The 21,174-nt window shown below is 32.8% G+C and overlaps 1 long non-coding RNA gene across 1 annotated transcript; it reads left to right on the forward strand.

Moving 5' to 3' along the window:
- Nucleotides 1–18,711: 18,711 nt before the first annotated feature.
- LOC139486574 (uncharacterized) lies at nt 18,712–21,170 on the forward strand. The gene is made up of 3 exons (XR_011655608.1): nt 18,712–18,815; nt 20,174–20,255; nt 21,078–21,170. It is a non-coding gene; the product is annotated as an uncharacterized lncRNA (long non-coding RNA).
- Nucleotides 21,171–21,174: the final 4 nt, after the last annotated feature.

Below are 21,174 nucleotides of genomic sequence, written 5' to 3' on the forward strand. Positions count from 1 at the left end.
GACAAAGTCCGTATTTTAGATATAGAAATATCAAAACTATTTTTACCAAAAATTCGAAATAGAAGGTCCATAATACATTAATTGATTAACAATGGAGCAATTTTAGAAAAGTTTAACAACTGGTTTTGGAGGTCACGGTTGGAAATACCTGATGGGTGCCCCTATATAATGCAATGTTCATGTCCGTATCTTATATAAAAAAAAAACATAAAAGATTTTTAATAAAATTCGAAATACATTCCTTTTTTTTTTATATAAACAAGGAGGTTACATTAGACTATTACCTCCTTGATATAAATAAGGCCGTTAATTTTCTCGTTTGAATTGTTTAACATTGTCATTTCGGGGCCTTTTATAGCCGACTTTGTGATATTGGCTTTGCTCATTGTTGAAGGCCGTACGGTGATCTATATTTGTTAATGTCTGTGTCATTTTGGTCTCTTGTGGACGATTGTCTCATTGACAATCATACCGCACCTTCTTTTTTATATTGTCATTTATGATACGGAATCCGAGAAAAAATAATTAATAGTTATACCAGTGACAGGTTCAAGAAAATTTGGATCCGGCGGTTTGAAACTCTTTTTTAACTTTCAATGCATTTGTATGGGAACATATATTTGGAATCCTCTTTTCTCCTGGATTGGACCACTCTCCATTTAAAAATGTTTGGAAACCCCAATGTAAATTAAGTGGTTTATGAGGAGATGCGCTTACAATACCGGCGAAACATGTTGTACCGGTCCAACGGAGAACGGAAAGATGGACTTCATTATCACTACATGTATAAACCACCGCTTTACAAAGTGGTGTACAATTGAGTGTGAAAGAGACAGATCTACATCCAAAACAAAGTGAAGGAACTGTGACCAATTATAGGTTATAGTACGGCCTCGAATGTTTGTAAATACACGTATTTTTATATAACAATTAAATCTGTGTGTTTGTACAATTTCAAGTATAACGGATGACATTTTTGAAACTTATATAAACAAACAACTTTTTCTTATATCAGCAACATTCAAACATCCTTATACTTGATGTAGTAAGTCGAGTACACACTATCAAGCTAAAACATGTTTAATAAGTTTTCAGGATGTGAATTTATTAAAATCTATTTGTGTTTGTTATTTTGACATCTTCTAATGTATCGTAAATAAATTTGAAATCACCACTAGAATACAGTGAAATAAAGACTGATCATACAGTTTCAAAATATACATGCGAGACTGATCGTACAGTGAGAAATTCAAGTGTAATTTTCTTATTTCTGGCTTCAAAGATCTGGCTGAAATTTTTACCACCACTTAAAATATACTTTATTTTGTTAATTAAGTCTGGTTTTACGTTAATTTGTACAGTAAGGGTGCAAAAAGATTGTTTTTAGGTTCACCGACTGATTTTCCTTAGTGATGCACTTGAAAATCTCTTGCTTAAGGCAAAGATACGAATAATGAATGTGCTAAATTTAATTATAAACCATTTGTGAATATCGATGTCAGCTGAATTAATCACTAAGCAATGTACAGATGAACATCTTACCTTTTAATATAGTATATCCATCAAATTTAAAATGTGATCCAAAAATACAAGCTTAACATATGTCATAGATAATATTTTTCGTGATTTAAGTGATTAATATGTATACTAAAATAAAATCATATTCTTCACAGTGTAGATACTATTCTGTACGCTATCCGGAAGTCGCGATTTTCGAAGCGAGGATTTCAAACCGGCTAACAGAACAGTTTTGTTTTGGTGCTTTTTCTCATCATTTGTTTACTCCTATATCTATAAAGTGCTTTACACATCTTAAATGTATGTATAGCATCATAAATATGAGTCTTTAAATTGAGTAACTGTAACAAAAACATGCACTAGAATATTAAATATACGTGTGCATCACACCAACTTCATAGAAAAAAGTGAAATCGACGGACAATTTTGCTCACGTAGTACAAAGCAAATATTTTTTTATTGCAAATATTTGCATCAGTTTATAGTTAAATATATACTGTTTCAATATTCTTACCGCATTTAAGTAGAATGTTCGTATTTCAAATAAAAAATATGTTTTCTATGACTGAGGATCCCAAAATAAATTACTGTACGATCAGTCAAAAACTGACTGTCATTCTAGAAGCGATTTCAGATTTTTTGTCTGTATGACCAGTCGTGATTTTGAAGAAAAAAAGCAACGGCAATTTGAAGGTTATACGTGTATATGTGATATTATGATTGTGTCCATGGAACTATAACGTGTAATTTCTTTCATCAGACAATACAAATATATTTCTGATGATTTTTGTAGACGGCAAAATAATTATATTTTTGTTCCGTCAGTCTTATTTTAAATCAAATGCCTGAAAGGCAATACATGATTCGCTTGTGGACTTTGTATAAGTGTGTCGTTGCAGTTATCTGTTTAACTATTACATTTTTAAAGACTATTTACACCGTCTGCCGTTGACCTATTGGTGATAACATACATCAAGCTTGCCTCTTTTGAAATGACAAAACATAGATAAAGAAAGCTTTGTTAAAAAACTTTAGGTATTGAGGAAAGAATTAACGAAATTATACTCCGCCACTTCTATAGTCCATGTTTTGAAAAAAAAAATAAACCACAAAAAAAAAACTAAATTATAGGTGCACAGGGGCATCATTTAATAACGAATATGAGGAAGTTTTATTAATATATGGTAAGTTTTTGAAAGTTGCGTATAGTAAATGGGTACCACCCAATAAGGTAGTGGAACAGTCCTTATCATGGAAATAGAAAACTGGTGAATTTTCGAAAAATCAAAATAAGAGTTGCACAATTGAATTAAATGATAAGGAATCTGAAAAAGATTCATTAAGTTATGACAAGTGTCTGAAGGAAGTTGTGGATATAAGATAGGATACTCCCAATATAAGGTTATGACAAAGTCCGTATTTTAGATATAGAAATATCAAAACTATTTTTACCAAAAATTCGAAATAGAAGGTCCATAATACATTAATTGATTAACAATGGAGCAATTTTAGAAAAGTTTAACAACTGGTTTTGGAGGTCACGGTTGGAAATACCTGATGGGTGCCCCTATATAATGCAATGTTCATGTCCGTATCTTATATAAAAAAAAACATAAAAGATTTTTAATAAAATTCGAAATACATTCCTTTTTTTTTTATATAAACAAGGAGGTTACATTAGACTATTACCTCCTTGATATAAATAAGGCCGTTAATTTTCTCGTTTGAATTGTTTAACATTGTCATTTCGGGGCCTTTTATAGCCGACTTTGTGATATTGGCTTTGCTCATTGTTGAAGGCCGTACGGTGACCTATATTTGTTAATGTCTGTGTCATTTTGGTCTCTTGTGGACGATTGTCTCATTGACAATCATACCGCACCTTCTTTTTTATATTGTCATTTATGATACGGAATCCGAGAAAAAATAATTAATAGTTATACCAGTGACAGGTTCAAGAAAATTTGGATCCGGCGGTTTGAAACTCTTTTTTAACTTTCAATGCATTTGTATGGGAACATATATTTGGAATCCTCTTTTCTCCTGGATTGGACCACTCTCCATTTAAAAATGTTTGGAAACCCCAATGTAAATTAAGTGGTTTATGAGGAGATGCGCTTACAATACCGGCGAAACATGTTGTACCGGTCCAACGGAGAACGGAAAGATGGACTTCATTATCACTACATGTATAAACCACCGCTTTACAAAGTGGTGTACAATTGAGTGTGAAAGAGACAGATCTACATCCAAAACAAAGTGAAGGAACTGTGACCAATTATAGGTTATAGTACGGCCTCGAATGTTTGTAAATACACGTATTTTTATATAACAATTAAATCTGTGTGTTTGTACAATTTCAAGTATAACGGATGACATTTTTGAAACTTATATAAACAAACAACTTTTTCTTATATCAGCAACATTCAAACATCCTTATACTTGATGTAGTAAGTCGAGTACACACTATCAAGCTAAAACATGTTTAATAAGTTTTCAGGATGTGAATTTATTAAAATCTATTTGTGTTTGTTATTTTGACATCTTCTAATGTATCGTAAATAAATTTGAAATCACCACTAGAATACAGTGAAATAAAGACTGATCATACAGTTTCAAAATATACATGCGAGACTGATCGTACAGTGAGAAATTCAAGTGTAATTTTCTTATTTCTGGCTTCAAAGATCTGGCTGAAATTTTTACCACCACTTAAAATATACTTTATTTTGTTAATTAAGTCTGGTTTTACGTTAATTTGTACAGTAAGGGTGCAAAAAGATTGTTTTTAGGTTCACCGACTGATTTTCCTTAGTGATGCACTTGAAAATCTCTTGCTTAAGGCAAAGATACGAATAATGAATGTGCTAAATTTAATTATAAACCATTTGTGAATATCGATGTCAGCTGAATTAATCACTAAGCAATGTACAGATGAACATCTTACCTTTTAATATAGTATATCCATCAAATTTAAAATGTGATCCAAAGAGTTCTCGCTTCGAAAATCGCGACTTCCGGATAGCGTACAGAATAGTATCTACACTGTGTTCTTTTGTGATGTAAATCGTAAATATATTTGTGTGATTTTCTATTCAATATACGGAAATCACACGAATTCCGAATGTCGCCAAGAAAAACTCCAAATATCGATGTGAATTAAAATACTTTATTTCATCTAAATCATGATTAAATTTGCCATTTTTATTTGACACTATATTGATTTTTATCCATAAAAATATTTAAGAATCAAAAGTTATAATATACACTTTGATTTACCCATTAAACCAATGTCGCCTATAACCTACCGTAACGTGTCTTTAGGTACAGTAAAAACAATATTTATATGATTGGAAATCATACCCAAAGTGACTTTAAGCAAAGTTGATACATCAAATTTTAAAATCCTGCCTTGAACTTTTTTTGTAATAAAACGAAAAATAAAAAAAAAATGTTCTTTTTCTCTTTTTTTCGATTGTCGCATATAAGAATCTAACCTACGTAACGCGTATTCTGGAACGCACTAACCAAGAACAAATCAAAATGATGATTATTTCTTTGAAAGCACCCATAAAGCTTCTCAATAATAAGTTTTGAGAAAGCAACTTAACAATATTATTACATATTTCCATGTATAATGTAAATAAAACTAACCTCCGTTTAAATAACCTCCGTGACGCAGTTATTTACAGTTAAGTTGTCAGACTTTTTTATCAGTATCAGCGGCTGCTGACACTGCCGAAAGTCATTTTTGTAGCAGACAGCATTTATTATAAAGGAAACAGACAAACAAAATACAGATTTTGAGAAAAAAAATGTTGTTTTGAGAAAGGTAGGTTAACTTGTTTTTTCCCTATCATGTGAACAACATTATAACGTTTAATAAACGATATATCAGCCATTTTCTTAGATTTAAAATAGTCTACAACACAACTTGTGTAATTACGACGACAATCATAACTTTAACAGCGGTTTATAGCAAACATTTTCAAGATTATTTAGGACTCATCAATGTAACGGAGATTATGCAAATAAAAAGAAATCTAAACATGCATGTAAACACGATCATACCAATTGAAATTCTTGTACATTGTTATAGATACCAAATCTGTTCATAAATTATCATTATTTACTCCCTCGTTTCACTCCTCCGAAAATAAATTTTGTCTTAACTATATATCGTAGAAGAAATACCAAACACAGTATAGGGTTGTGCGTTCGCTACAAGATCGCATTTTAATTCAACATGTTCAACATAAATATATACAATAGTCATACATAAATGAATCAATATTCACCATACACAAGTCGAATAGAAACGATAAGGTAACATATAAAAAGGGTGGGAGGGTTGGGAATAGTTTACCAAACTAACCTAGTCCTTACTATCTTGTAACGAGCGTCGCATTGGTCAAACACACCTCAAATCTTCCTTATATACTGACTGCCAAAATCGTCCGTGCAGAAAGGAATTCAATGGGTAATAATACCCCATCTCATTTAAATTTAGAAAGACCGTTATATATATAAAACATGTAGCCGTAAAGAAATGTATTTATTTACTCCCTCGTTTCACTCCTCCGAAAATAAATTTTGTCTTAACTATATATCGTAGAAGAAATACCAAACACAGTATAGGGTTGTGCGTTCGCTACAAGATCGCATGGCAAAGGGGTTTCTGTAAATATATAAAAATATATATAAATTATACTAATTTCTCTGCAAATGGGTAAAGCTTACGATGGTGTTTGTGTGCCAATTTATACTGTAAAAAATATGCTTCATGAAAAAATAACTGATGAAGAGACTTTTTGTTAAATAAGAACTCCCAGTAAATTGCACAACGGCAATTTAATGACAACAATTATATTTTAAAAACACCAGTGTTGAAATTTTTAAACACGAATTGTCATATTTCTTGTTTTTGGCAGCAGCTTTCGAACTTTCTACTTTATCTGTTAGGAGCCGATTACAGAGCCTTCATGGAAAAATAACTATGATTCCTGAATTTTTAAAATCTTTTCAGTAGCATCCGTCTGTTGTAGTGCACGTATCTATAAAATACACGAGAATAAAAAATAATAACGTTTCAAATCAATAAAAGAAGAGCCCTTTATTGACTATATATATATATGATTAGATCGGTATCAATAAAGTTCATCAGAACGAATTATTTATATGAAACCATATACGTCTTCATGCACGTTATCCATATACTAGAGAGGATACAGTAGCTCTCTCTAAAGGAGTATAGTCCTCAAAATATTTATTTGTGACAATAAGTCTTCATGCAAAATAAACATAATCTAGAGAAAATTCCTCTTTAAAGGAGTACAGACTGTCAGTCCTCCTCGAAATATTGATATGTGCCCGAACGTCTTCGTCCAAATTATCCATATACTAGAGAGTACAGTCCTCTTTGAAAGGAGTACAGTAAGAAATTATATGTATTAAAACAATGCGTCTTCATGAAAATTATTCATATACTATAGAGTACAGCCCTTACTTTTGGCGTGCAGTCCTCTAAATATCTATAAGTAACCATGCGTCTTCATACAAATTATTCATATACTAGAGAGTGCAGTCCCCTCTTTTGGAGTGCAGTCCTCTAAATATCTATAAATGACCATGCGTTTTCATGCAAATTAAACATATACTAGAGAGTGCAGTCCTCTCTTTTGGAGTGCAGTCCTGCTTTAAATATATACAAGTAAACATGCGTCTTCATGCAAATTATTCATATACTAGAGAGTGCAGCCCCCTCTATTGGCGTGCAGTCCTCTAAATATCTATAAGTAACCATGCGTCTTCATGCAAATTAAACATATACTAGAGAGTGCAGTCCTCCTTTAAGTATCTATAAGTAACCATGCGTCTTCAAGAAAATTATTTAAATACTAGAGAGTACAGTTCTCTCTTTATGAGTGCAGTCCTCCTTTAAATATCTATAAGTAAACATGCGTCTTCATGCAAATTATACATATACTAGAGAGTGCAGTCCTCTCTTTTGAAGTGCAGTCCTCCTTTAAGTATTTATAAGTAACCATGCGTCTTCATGCAAATTATTTAAATACTAGAGAGTACAGTTCTCTCTTTAGGAGTGCAGTCCTCCTTAAAATGTCTATAAGTAACCATGCGTCTTCATGCAAATTAAACATATACTAGAGAGTGCAGTCCTCCTTTAAGTATCTATAAGTAACCATGCGTCTTCATGCAAATTATTTAAATACTAGAGAGTACAGTTCTCTCTTTAGGAGTGCAGTCCTCCTTTAAATATCTATAAGTAAACATGCGTCTTCATGCAAATTATTCATATACTAGAGAGTGCAGTCCTCTCTTTTGGAGTGCAGTCCTCCTTTTTAAGTATTTATAAGTAACCATGCGTCTTCATGCAAATTATTTAAATACTAGAGAGTACAGTTCTCTCTTTAGGAGTGCAGTCCTCCTTTAAATATCTATAAGTAAACATGCGTCTTCATGCAAATTATTCATATACTAGAGAGTGCATTCCCCTCTTTTGGAGTGCAGTCCTCCTTTAAATATTTATAAGTAACCATGCGTCGTCATGCAAATTATCCATATACTAGAGAGTACAGTCCTCTCTGAAGGAGTACAGTCCCCCTTACAATATTAATATGTAAACGTATACATGTATTCAAGCAAATTATCCAAATACTAGAGAGTACAGTCCTCTCTAAAGGTGTACAGTTCTACTTAAAATATTTATATGTAACTATATATTTTCATGCAAATTAAACATATACTAGAGAGCAGAGTCCTCTCTTTAGGAGTGCAGTCCTCCTTTAAGTATCTATAAGTAACCATGCGTCTTCATGCAAATTATCCTTATTCTAGAGAGTATAGTCCCCTCGTTAGGAGTGCAGTCCTCCTTTAAATATCTATAAGTAACCATGTGTCTTCATGCAAATTATCCATATACTAAAAAGTACAGTCCTCTCTGAAGGAGTAAAGTTCTCCTTAAAATATTTATATTATTTAACCATACTTCTTCATGCTAATTATTCATATACTGAAGAATACAATCCTTTCTAAAAGATAATAGATCTCCTTAAACTATCTATACGTGACCAAGCGTCTTCATGCAAAATATCTATCTAATACTAAAGAATACAGGCCTCTCTAAAGAAGTGTAGTTATCTTTAAAATATATATATGTAACCATACGTTTTCATACCAATAATCCATATATCAGAGAGTACAGTCCTCCTTCAAATTTCCATATCAGTACATCATTACGGAACAACGTTTTCATAAAATAAATCATAATATTATAGGGTCAATTCTGAAAACTATTACCCCAAATGAAGCAGATGTAGATTTCGGTACTTACAACGTACCGTACCTTTAGCTTTACAATAAATTATATGAATAATAGTTTTGTAGATAATATGAACTGGTGCTACCTCAGGGTTCTACAAACAAATTCAAATCAAAAGACCAAACAAATGCAACAGAGTCAGGTGTCCATGTAAAGCAGATAAAATTGTTTGACCTTGTAGTTAATACTACTTTGCAAAAACGTCCCACGTAAAAGATCACGGGATTTCTTTAAAAAAAAAAAAAAAAAAAAAAAAAAAATATATTATATATATACAAAATGTTAAAATTTACATCCAATCATCAAAATCAAAGATTTTTCTGAAAAATTAAATAAATCTGCTTCCTCGTTAAATTCTCTTAGTACCCAAGATCAGATAAATCTATATTATGTTTTAAAAATGTCTTTTAATAGGAGAATGCAAGTGCTTGTAATTTGGCTTCATACTGCTGAATTTGTGATATACTACATTATGTAACTACATTTGTACATCTAGGTTATGGAAGTATAAATTCACAAATTTATCCTCCGTGTTTCTCCTTAACTAGAAACAATTGCTTCTAAAAACTCATTTTGTAGTATTAATGAAAGTTTAGTACAATATGTTCAATTTATCACATATCTATCCGACGTCTAAATAAACTATTACTTTTATATCCTTAGATAACCAGTATTTTACTATAGGTCTTAGTTTTGAAAAAAAATATGTAACCAGAACTGTTTAACTGAAGGAAAAATTGTAAATTTCAAGTATATGGTAACTGAATTAATTCTCCAATAAAATCCCAAATAAGTGAAATAATCCGGATGTATATACATGTGTACACACGATGATACCCTCTGGTCAATTGAAGCCTTCGTTTTGCTATAAATTTGTTAACATGACGTTACTCTAAAGTAAACCTATATTTATTACTGTTTGACATAGCTACAGATAATCTATTGACACAGTGAGGGGGTTCTGATAATTCAATAATAAGTTTTTTCTGCAAAGGGTTCAAAATCGCTGATTCTGTAAAACTGTATGGTTTATATATTGCTGATCTGTTATATTCTAAAATATAACTGTCTGTAGTAAGATTAAATTTTCTATTTATCAATGTATCTTTCCAAAAATAGATGGACTTTTAAGTCTGATATAAACCGAAACAATTGTTTTTTTTTTTGTTTTTTTTTTCTGTATCAACATGATCAATTAGAATCAGTAAATTATACTCAACTTGCTCAATAACTGTCTCAAGTGTTTTGAAATGTCACTGTGGTAGACCGTCTTCTCTAAAGCTGAACTGAAACGGGACGGTACTAGGCAATATGTTCTGGCAAATTGCAGTTGAAACTAACAGCGTTGTATCGTTGTCCAAAGCTGGACTGAAAGCCGTTGAACGGTGCTCTGGGATCTAACCATCTACCAACCATGTTTTTCTGCTTTCTGGGGGCCTTAGCTATGAAGTCCTTTAAATCATAAATTATGGAGATGCGTAGTAAATTCACCGTACGTAGAACCTGCTCATTTAGTATAAGTGTGACTGTTAAGATGAAAATAGCTTTCTGTATCTGACATATCCAAGATGGCGAATAGTATACCAAACTAACCTAGTCCTTACTATCTTGTAACGAGCGTCGCATTGGTCAAACACACCTCAAATCTTCCTTATATACTGACTGCCAAAATCGTCCGTGCAGAAAGGAATTCAATGGGTAATAATACCCCATCTCATTTAAATTTAGAAAGACCGTTATATATATAAAACATGTAGCCGTAAAGAAATGTATCTAATAAATATCAAAAGGTGATGTCTATCATAGAGGACATCATTGATTTACGTTTAATACGGAGGATGGAAATTAAGGAAAAAAAGTGTTTTTCTCTAACAGGACTTACTCTTTTTCGATAAGGATTTACTAAGAAAAATGTGTAATTCTGTTGTCTTGTTTGTCATTTAATTCCAATATTTACATTCATTTATATGTTTGATGTTGGTAAGAACTGGAATTGTCCGTTATGGAGGTTTTAAATGTCGTTACGGAGGATAGAAATTTTCGAAATGAAACTATTTGACTCCAAAACTTCATAGTTGAGTATGATGTAAACATTATAGTGTGAAGGAAGATGACATTATCTGTATAGAGCTAATAAAATTAAGTTGAACATTATACAGTTTAGGTAAAAAATATTTTTTAGTGAAAGTTCATGAATCGTTGCGAAGATTTTGACAAGAACAAGTCCATTTGACTAAAAGAAACATATAACTTGATAGAAAACAGTTTTTTTAGTTTGTAATGTCAATAAATTGTTTAGAAAAGCTAGCATTAAAGAGTTAAGTGTTACTATGTATCAGCATTTAGATATTGGTTTGATATTAACCTCCGTAATAAAGATGGGGGTGTGGATTTATACAAGCATAAAAAAATACATACAAGTGATTCAAAACATACACAGGTAAAATAGCTACGGACGTTTCACGGCCGTGGTAATAAACGTCCGTAAAACATCCGTAATACGGATGTATTACGGATGAAACGGTTACGTCCGTAAAACGTCTGTAAAAATACATCCGTAAAACGTACGTGTAAAAACTGACGTAAAACGGATTGTCCGTTTCACGGACGTATCTTAAACATATGTATTACGGACGTTTCTACAACATCCGTATTACGGCTGTATCATATTCAAAGATGTAAAAGTACCATGCATGATATACGCACGACTGCTTATATATGTATAAAGTAAAATTCTTAACTTGCTTTCAACATTCTGCATGCCAGACATACATATGTATAGTGAATCTCTGCTTCAAGGCTATAACTTTAAATATTTGCATAATATGAGTACATACATGACATACATGTACTAATATAATTTTTTATTATTAAAATAATTAACTTTTGTTCATTATGAACATCCATTCGCAACTACCCTATATTTTAAGCCTAGAAATAGCGTACCGATTATCAATAAGCACTGTTAATGTCAGAATTTCTCTCCCATCAGCCCAAAGAGTCAATGAAATATATGTAAAATGTAAAATAAAAGAAATCCCTACCTATCCTATTTTTTCAAAGATGTAATAGCTGAATAGCATGAACACAGATATTATTTTATTTGACCTAATTAAAAAAAAAAGAAATTGAAAAAATCTTTCGATATTTTTTTCAAAAGGTTGTAATTACAATTAAGGGGGTTCGCGGGTCTAAATCATTTATATAGGATTTCTCTATGTTTTTCTATAAATGAACTTTATCTTATAGTTAATAGAAAAATAAAATAAAAAAGTGGGGTCACCGTTCATTTGCTCTCACAATCTGCCTTCGAAAGCATACATTTTTGTAAAGGTGGTTGAAGTAATAGGAGAAATATAGGTAATATTGAAATAAAAAAAGAAATTTATTACAGAAATAGCTCAAATTTTACAATAATTTAGTTTAAGTACAGCTTATATGGAAATTATATTAAAAAATATATGTCACCGATGAGTTAAAAAAGATATTTCAATTTTAAAGCCAAAAAAAGGCATTTTTCCACCAAAGGGAGATAATTTGAAACTTTTTCAATGAGGTATACATTTTAAATGTTATCTGGGGCCAACACGAATTGATTGCTTTGAATGATTTTTGTACCATATGATAAAGTAACAATTACAAAAGGTAATAAATAAAATTTGTAGTGAAAAACAAATGTTTAATTTTTTCTGAAATTTGTATACCCTCGAGCCTCTTTAGTTGGAACACCCCCCCCCCTCCCCTCTTTTCAAAATGGCTGGATCCGCCCCTGCTTGGTGTCTTTCAAACAACCAACTAATCATGCTAATGATGGATGGTTAATAATTGCCATGAATGCAGTTAAAACAATATAAAACATCTAACATTTAACCTTATTTGCAATGCTTGAGCAAAACTGACTGTATAGTTACTCTATGTATATATTGTACAAGGCTGAATTAAAATTACCTCATACCAGGTTTCACCAATGGCAATAGACCTGACTGTTGTCTTATATACTTGATTGTTGATCATTCTGATTATCTGTCCAAGTACAAAACTATGCTAACAAGAAATTGCACATGAGCATATAGAAAGTACCTGAAAAGTTTCAGATTGTTTAATGTCTGAACTGCTGAAGTAGTTTCGTTCAATGAGGATCATAAGATGCAGGGGGAAGGAAACACTCTTATCGTGTTTTAATCACAACAACCAATGCAATAGTCACACGGTGTTACTTCGTCCCTTATACCCGCCCTTTAATATATTAAAGCCCTTAGAATGTATATCTTAAAGTAGTCTCAGAATCAATGTATGTAGAATAATGCCGGTAACATTAAAATGTTATCATACATGTATCCTCCTTTGGTGTGGAATAAGAGCAAATTACCTGCTTCTATTTTATTTGTGTTTCAAGCAAGCATTTATGAAATCAGTACTATATGGGAAGAAAGGGGTACTATTTAAAGTATTTTTAGGCAAGACAGAAAATTACAGTACAGGGCCTTTTGCTGTAGGTCTATTGTTAACGATGAAATTGGAAAGAGGATACCAATTTCATTAATTTATAACAAAAAATCCAATCAAACGAGATAAGACAGAGAATAAAAGATAAAAATATCAATATTTAAAGACCCCTTTAAACTTACCATTAAACATAAACTGACTGATCCAGAAATTTTTATAAAGGGGATGGGGGGCACTGACTGTTTAAAAAAAGGCCTCACTAGTCATGCCATGTACTAGTGAACAGTTCGGAACTTCCCGTGGCTTTTCAAAATTTGTCAACCTACATCTCAATTGCAAATTTAGTAAGTACAATTTTGATTTGAATCGACATATTGACAAACATGATAACATAAGGGACACACTGACGACATCAAAAGATCAATGTAGGATAAAAAAAATTAAATCAAATAGTTTAGGGGTGTGGTGGATGGGTAAACATTGCTCTGCAAGTTTTGCTTATCCCACATCAATTTTACATGTATATTCAATCATTTTTTCCAAAATTAAGTAAAGAAGGTTGGGGGGGGGGGGGGGGTGGGCGGCAGTGAAAAAACTATGTTAATTAAGTTTTGTTTATTCCACATTGAACTTTTGATGTCGTCCACAAGATCTTGTGAGCTTTACGTTGAATATAGGAGGAGAATTATAAAACAAAATATATTGTTTCACCTTGGAACAATTGATTATCAAGTCCAAAATTTAGCCATTTCAAGGATCTATCAGGCTGATAATGTAGCACTGGCTATTATTAGAATCTTAATTGTATCGAGTAAATCAAGGAGACAGTAGGAAAACTGATAAGATGTTTCCTAATAATCATGATTACAAAAGAGCTTGACACGAATTTTTAACTGAAGGTCTGTCCGATTGGTAAAATTTTGATTGCATTTAAATGAATACATAAGTGACCCCACCCCTTTTCCTCCCCCGCCCATAATAAGTGTCCAAGACTTTAATTCTTCTCTGATTTAAGCTAGGATCTGTATAGTAAGTAAGTCAGTAATTTTTATTGGTTTGAAATCCAAAATCATAGGATTGATACCAAGACAATACACGTGTACATTGGTTATACACAAACATCATGACAAACATACAGACATATATATCATACCAAATTCATAAAGATTGTATATATATATACACAGCCATGTATCACCATCATTGCTGGTGATCCGATGGATAAATCTGTTGTAGAGTTGTCACTGACTTAGACGTTCTTATACATATAATTATTTTCTGTGACTGTACATATCTTGCATTAATTTGTAACAATAACATATATCATGTACTGGAGTACGACGCTAGATTAAAACTGACGAGGAAAGGTAACACACGGCCCGGCACCGAAAACTTTATTATTGTGAGGCCCAGGTGGTCGTGTGGTCTAGCGGGACAGCTACAAAAGGGGGTATAGGGGTGGGTTCTAACTATATGTCCCCCCTGCAAATGCATTGATCGTCCAAAAAAGGGGGGTCCAACCCCCAGACCCCCCCCTGGATCCGCCACTGATGTATGATAATGTCATGTAGGCCTATGTCTCCGATTCATTTCTTCATAGTTTTATATAAGAGGGGGGATAGGACCTTTATCGGGACTCCGGGATTGGGTGTTTTTAAGCTCGGGATTTCGGCGGGATTGACCCTTTCGGGATCCGGGAATTCTTATTTTCGAATTTCGGGACGTCGGGATTTAAGTTACTTAAATTCGGGACATTGGGATTTCGTGTTTTTAAGCCCGGGATTTCGGGATCAGGACACCTCCTATCCCCCCTCATATAAGAGGGGGGATAGGACCTTTATCGGGACTCCGGGATCGGGTGTTTTTAAGCTCGGGATTTCGGGATTGACTCTTTCGGGATCCGGGAATTCTTTCTTCGAATTTCAGGACCTCGGGATTTCGTGTTTTTTAAGCCCGGGATTTCGGGATGTCGTGTTTTTAAGCCCGGGATTTCGGGATCAGGACCCCTCCTACCCTCCCTCATATAAAGCCGCCGTGACTGATTTGTAGATTGTATGGTGATACATGGCTTTTAAAGCCTCGGTGACAAAGCTGAACTAAATTCAAACAATATGGGGGAAGGGGGGGGGGGGGGGGGGGGGGGTCCGTATGCGCACCGAAGTCATGGCAAAATATTCAATTAGTTGATTGTGGCCATTATCCGGTAGAAATAGAAATAGACAAATCCTTGTTTATAACAGAGGCCTATTTTAAAATACTCAGTGTACCAGATCTGAACTTTTTTGTATTTATTTTCAATACTTAAATCCCCATTCTTGATTCCAGACCGGGTTCCGGCCTAACTCTCAATCATATATGTAATATATTTGCTATGTAATAATACAATCCAGTTTCTATAACTAATTTATTAACAAGTACATCGTTTGATGGTCAGACTACAGAATGATAACATGTGTATTAATAAGAACTTCAATTGATCTATTTAATTACATGTTAATTTAAGAATGTGCAGACATGTGAGAGTTGCTGATCTGTCAATTATAATTACTGTAACAGATGATACGGTAATAAAGTGAGGTGAACTTTATAACAATATATACGTAAATGATCGTAAATGTATTCTCGAAAGCTTGACAAGTGGAATACGAAAACCCGGAAAAATCACCGTTGCCGTTTTTTACACTATGACGCAACTCATCCATGGACGCTCGTCTGCTGCAGAATTCATGTTTTACAGACAGTTAAAAGAATGGAAAGATATATACTAGTCTGATAGATAATACGAGGACCTCTGGTTTTTCAAAACTGTTGGATCAACAAGTTATTATAAACAGATAAATTGAAATGGGTTGCTTGTCAATTAACAATGGACGATAACAATTTAGCACAAGTAATAAACAAAAAAACCAGAAATGATAGAACATTAGACTTAATGTGCATGACAAACCCATCCTTTGTCAACAGAATTGAGACCCTCCCACCTATAGGAGGAAGTGACCACGACATTGTCTTCTGTGAGATTAATTTTGCTTTACCATCACCAAAACAACACCCGCATAAAGTACTTATTTACAAAAAAGCAAACTGGGAGAACATAAAGAAAGATCTTGAAATAATTCATGATAACTTAAAAGTGAACAAGAAAAATATGACTGTCGACGATCTGTGGAACACCTTCAAAACCAAAACGACAGAAACCATCAACAAAAACATACCTACCAAAGAAATTGGAAAAAAATCAAAACTACCATGGGTAAATAGAGACCTAAAAAGACTCATCAGAAAGAAAAACAAACTTTACAAAAAGAAAAAACATGACTCATCCTACAACAGCAAATACAAAGAGATAAAGACTAAACTCCAAAAACAGATGAGAAAAGCATACTGGGAATATATTGAAAATATGATCTTCGACATTGACATAAAAGAACCAGACCAACAATGTTTCAACAAGCAACCCAAAAAATTATACTCATATATTAAAAGCCAAAGAAATGAGAACACCGGCATTGCACCATTACGAAGTGAAGGTACCCTTCATACAAACCCCTCTGAGAAAGCAAACATCCTTAATAAGCAATTCCAATCAGCTTTCACATCTGAAAAAAATATAGAAATACCAACCAAAGAACCTAGTGCACACCCTAAAATGGAAAAAATAAACATCAGTAGAGAAGGAGTATATAAACTAATAAAAAATATAAACACTAACAAAGCTACAGGACCAGATACTATCGCTGGCAAAATACTTAAAGAAAACATTGAAATAACTTCATACATTCTTACTATCATCTTCAACAAATCTCTTGAGACAGGCAAAGTACCTTCAGACTGGAACCATGCTAACGTTACACCAGTATTTAAAAAAGGAGACAAACATCATCCTGGAAATTACAGACCAATATCACTTACCTGCATCTCATGTAAATTACTAGAACATATATTAGCAAGTAACATGATGAAACACCTAGAAACAAACAAAATATTGTATGAACTACAACATGGCTTCAGATCTAAAAGATCATGTGAATCACAAGTAATTTCTCTTGTACACCAACTTGCTCAAAACAACGACAAAAATATCCAAACTGATCTAGTAATCATGGACTTTGCGAAAGCGTTTGATAAAGTGCCACACAAACGCCTTCTTTACAAATTAAAACACTATGGCATCTCTGATCAAGCAATTCATTGGATCGATTCATTCCTCTCCAATAGAACTCAAACAGTACTCCTCGAAAACACAACTTCCAACATAATTCCAGTAACATCAGGTGTTCCTCAGGGGACTGTACTAGGTCCAATACTCTTTCTCATATATATAAACGACCTACCGGACTATCTAAAACACAGCCAAATAAGACTCTTTGCAGACGACAGCATAATCTATCGGCCTATAACCTGCCAAAATGATTGCATAAAGCTTCAAGAAGACATAGAAGCAGCTATAAAATGGGAGAAAGACTGGCTCATGTCTTTCCACCCGGACAAATGTAACATCCTTAGAGTATCAACAAAGAAAAAACAAATACATTTTTATTACAACATGCATGGTCATATCTTAGAACAAGTTCAATCTGCAAAATATTTAGGCATTACACTTTCTTCAGACCTCAAATGGAACAAACATATTCAACAATCAGCAGCAAAAGCAAACCAATCATTAGCATTCATCAGACGTAATCTAAAAATAAATTCTAAATTAGTTAAGGAAAGAGCATACCAAACAATAGTTAGACCAAAATTAGAATACTGCTGTACAGTTTGGGATCCATACACCTCAGAAAACATATATAAGTTGGAACAAGTACAAAGAAGAGCTGCAAGATATACTTGCAACAGATATCACAATACCAGCAGTGTATCTGAAATGATAGAACATCTAAAATGGCAATCCTTACAAGAACGCAGACTAAAAACCAGACTCCAAATGTTGCACAAAGTCATCAACAATGAAATTGCAATACCATCGCAAGATATACTCATAAAAAGCCAGTCTAAAACAAGAACTACCCATCAACAGACATACAGACAACTTCAGTGTAATAAAGACACCTTTAAATTTTCTTTTTTCAGCCAAACAATCAAAGATTGGAACAAATTACCACCCGATATCTCAAACCAAACCACTACAGACAACTTTAAGGATGCACTCACTCATGAGGTGCTCCTTAAAACATACTCTCATCTGAACTAAATGTGCTTATTGTTTTTATCTTATAGTTATAAAAAAATATATATAAAAAATGTAAAAATTGAAACTAAAAAAATTGTAAATTTCATAAATAAATAAAAGTAATAAAAAAAAAAAAATGAAATTAACTTAAAGCGACCTCATACAGGCATGCGCCGGAAAGTAATCCTCAAAAAGTTGATGGTATTCCGTAACTAAAGAAGAGAAGAAGAAGAACTTGAAGAAACCGGGGAACGAAACGCACACAAACAAGAAAGTTGTGTTTCTTTTTGATGGATAACATACCCGCTATTTTGTACTTGGAAAGCGCACTGAAAGGTAAATATTATCATGCACATATTTAGAAGATGCTAGTGGTATACTTTTCACGAAAAAACATTTGAATTTATAAATTTCATCGCATGCAAACCCGAAAATCAGTGTGACAAAGATCAGAAGATTGGCAAGAACGGACGCAAGTCAACTCGACCCACTGCCAAAACGGCCTACTTTTTTTAACAACACGTCTCCCTTTCTAAAAATGTCCCACTCTTGTTAAGGGAGCTACCATGCGAGTTTTATTGGAGGTGGGGTGTCACAGGCCATATATACCTTAATATAACACATTAAGGTATATAGGATTTTTTTTCTGAGACAAGTGCCTGTGTGGGGGGTGCTTGGATGTTATTTGAAAAATATGCGGAACTGGACTTCTGTCAACTTTAAAAAAAAATGCAGGATAACATTTTTATCGTAGCCCCCACCCCATAAAAGTCAAGTGGTGGCTTTCTTACCAACTCGTTCTGCTTTAAAAAAAAAATTGCCCTACTTATAAAAAGGGTTAAAATCTGTAAGATATACTCCTGCAAAGAATGGCCTTGCCCAACTTGCATGACTTGGGTAAAATCCAAATGAATATAATTAATATTTAATTTATATAAAAAATAAAAGTCTGCAAATTTACCCTTATTTACATAAATTTGTACTTATCTAGACTACCTAGTTCAAATAATTACGACTTCTTGAAAGGCTATTACATTTTTTTCATTTGACGCCTTACATAATTATAAGTCATTAGAGTAAAGCGTCCAAAAAATAATAATAATAGCGCTTTCAAGACGTCATAATAATAATTTGGACTACTAGACTACCCAGAAATTAGAAAACACTGATATAAAAATTTAATATATACATAAAATTGATAATGGAAATGGGGAATGTGTCAAAGAGATCTAGACAACAACCCGACCATAAAGCAGACAACAGCAGAAGGTCACCAACATGTCTTCAATGCAGCAAGAAATTCCGGAGGCGTCCATCAGCTGGCCCCTAAACAAATATAGATACTAGTTCAGTAATAATGAACGCCATACTAAACATGCTAAACTCCAAATTGTACACAAGAAACTAAAATTAAGAATAGTACAAGACTAACAAAGGCCAGAGGCTCCTGACTTGGGACAGGCGCAAAATTCAGGCGGGGTTAAACATGTTTATGAGATCTCAACCCTCTCCCTATACATGTACCTCTAGCCAATGCAGATGTATGATATCTATTGATTTTAATTGATGTGTCATTTCTGAAACCATGATTGTGGATTCATATTTATTATTAAATTATTATGTACACAATCTACATGTACATGTAATTTATGTATTTATTTAGTGTATCATAATCTATTTGAACATTTTTTTAGCTGACTCAAAATCAAGCTGTTTGGGCCTCCTCTTGTACATGGGAAGTGGATTCCTTGAGAAGGTAAAAGGTCTGCTTTACATGTACGTAATGTAAAATAATATAAAAATACAAAAAAAAGTGGTGATCATGGTGATAGTGAATGAGAAAATAGAGGAATTTTTAAAAGTGTAAATTCACTTTTTTCCACTTACAAATCTGTCATATTGTAATTTATATGATAATAATGTTTAAATTACATAATTATTTTCAAAATAAAATATTGTTTAACGAGAAAAGAAAACTCTCCACCAGAAATCAATTGACATCGAAGTTAACTGTTAACAACAATAGGTCACTTTACATCCTTCAACAATGACTATGAGCAAAGCCAATACTGCATATTCAGTTTTTAAGGACCCTATATGAGAATCACAAATTTGTAAATCTATTCAAACAAGAAAACCAAGAGACTGATTTATACAAAGTAAAATATAAAAAACAGAACAAAAAAAAATATAAAAAACAGAACAAAAAAAAATATAAGATAAACAGCAACATAAGACAAACATGACAAATTGAACCACTAATAAAATTACACTTATTTAGTTAGAAATATGTGTCGGATGACCCCTCTTGCTAACTACAAAATCTAACATGCCAACATGACTAAAAATAGAACATAGGGGTAAAATGCAGTTTTTGACTAATACATGTATCTCTGAAAGCAGAAACTAAAGCATTCAGAGCAAATTTGACCTGGGGTTAAAATGTTTACCAGGTTAAGAAGAGCTGTTCTTTTTTTCAGGGAAAGTTTGTTGGTTTAGTTTAAAAGATCAAAACTAAGCCAATTTTGCAAGATCAAATATTAAATGCAATTTTGGCAGATATTATAACTTCATTTCATTAAACATTATTTCTTTTAGCATTTTCAATGAATGTACAAGTACAAGTACTTTGAGAAGTAGGAGAAGCTAAGCAACAGAACAGAATTCATTTGGGTCATTGCTGTCCAGATTATAG

This window comes from Mytilus edulis, chromosome 8 (genome assembly GCF_963676685.1).
Source record: "Mytilus edulis chromosome 8, xbMytEdul2.2, whole genome shotgun sequence".
Taxonomy (NCBI): domain Eukaryota; kingdom Metazoa; phylum Mollusca; class Bivalvia; order Mytilida; family Mytilidae; genus Mytilus; species Mytilus edulis.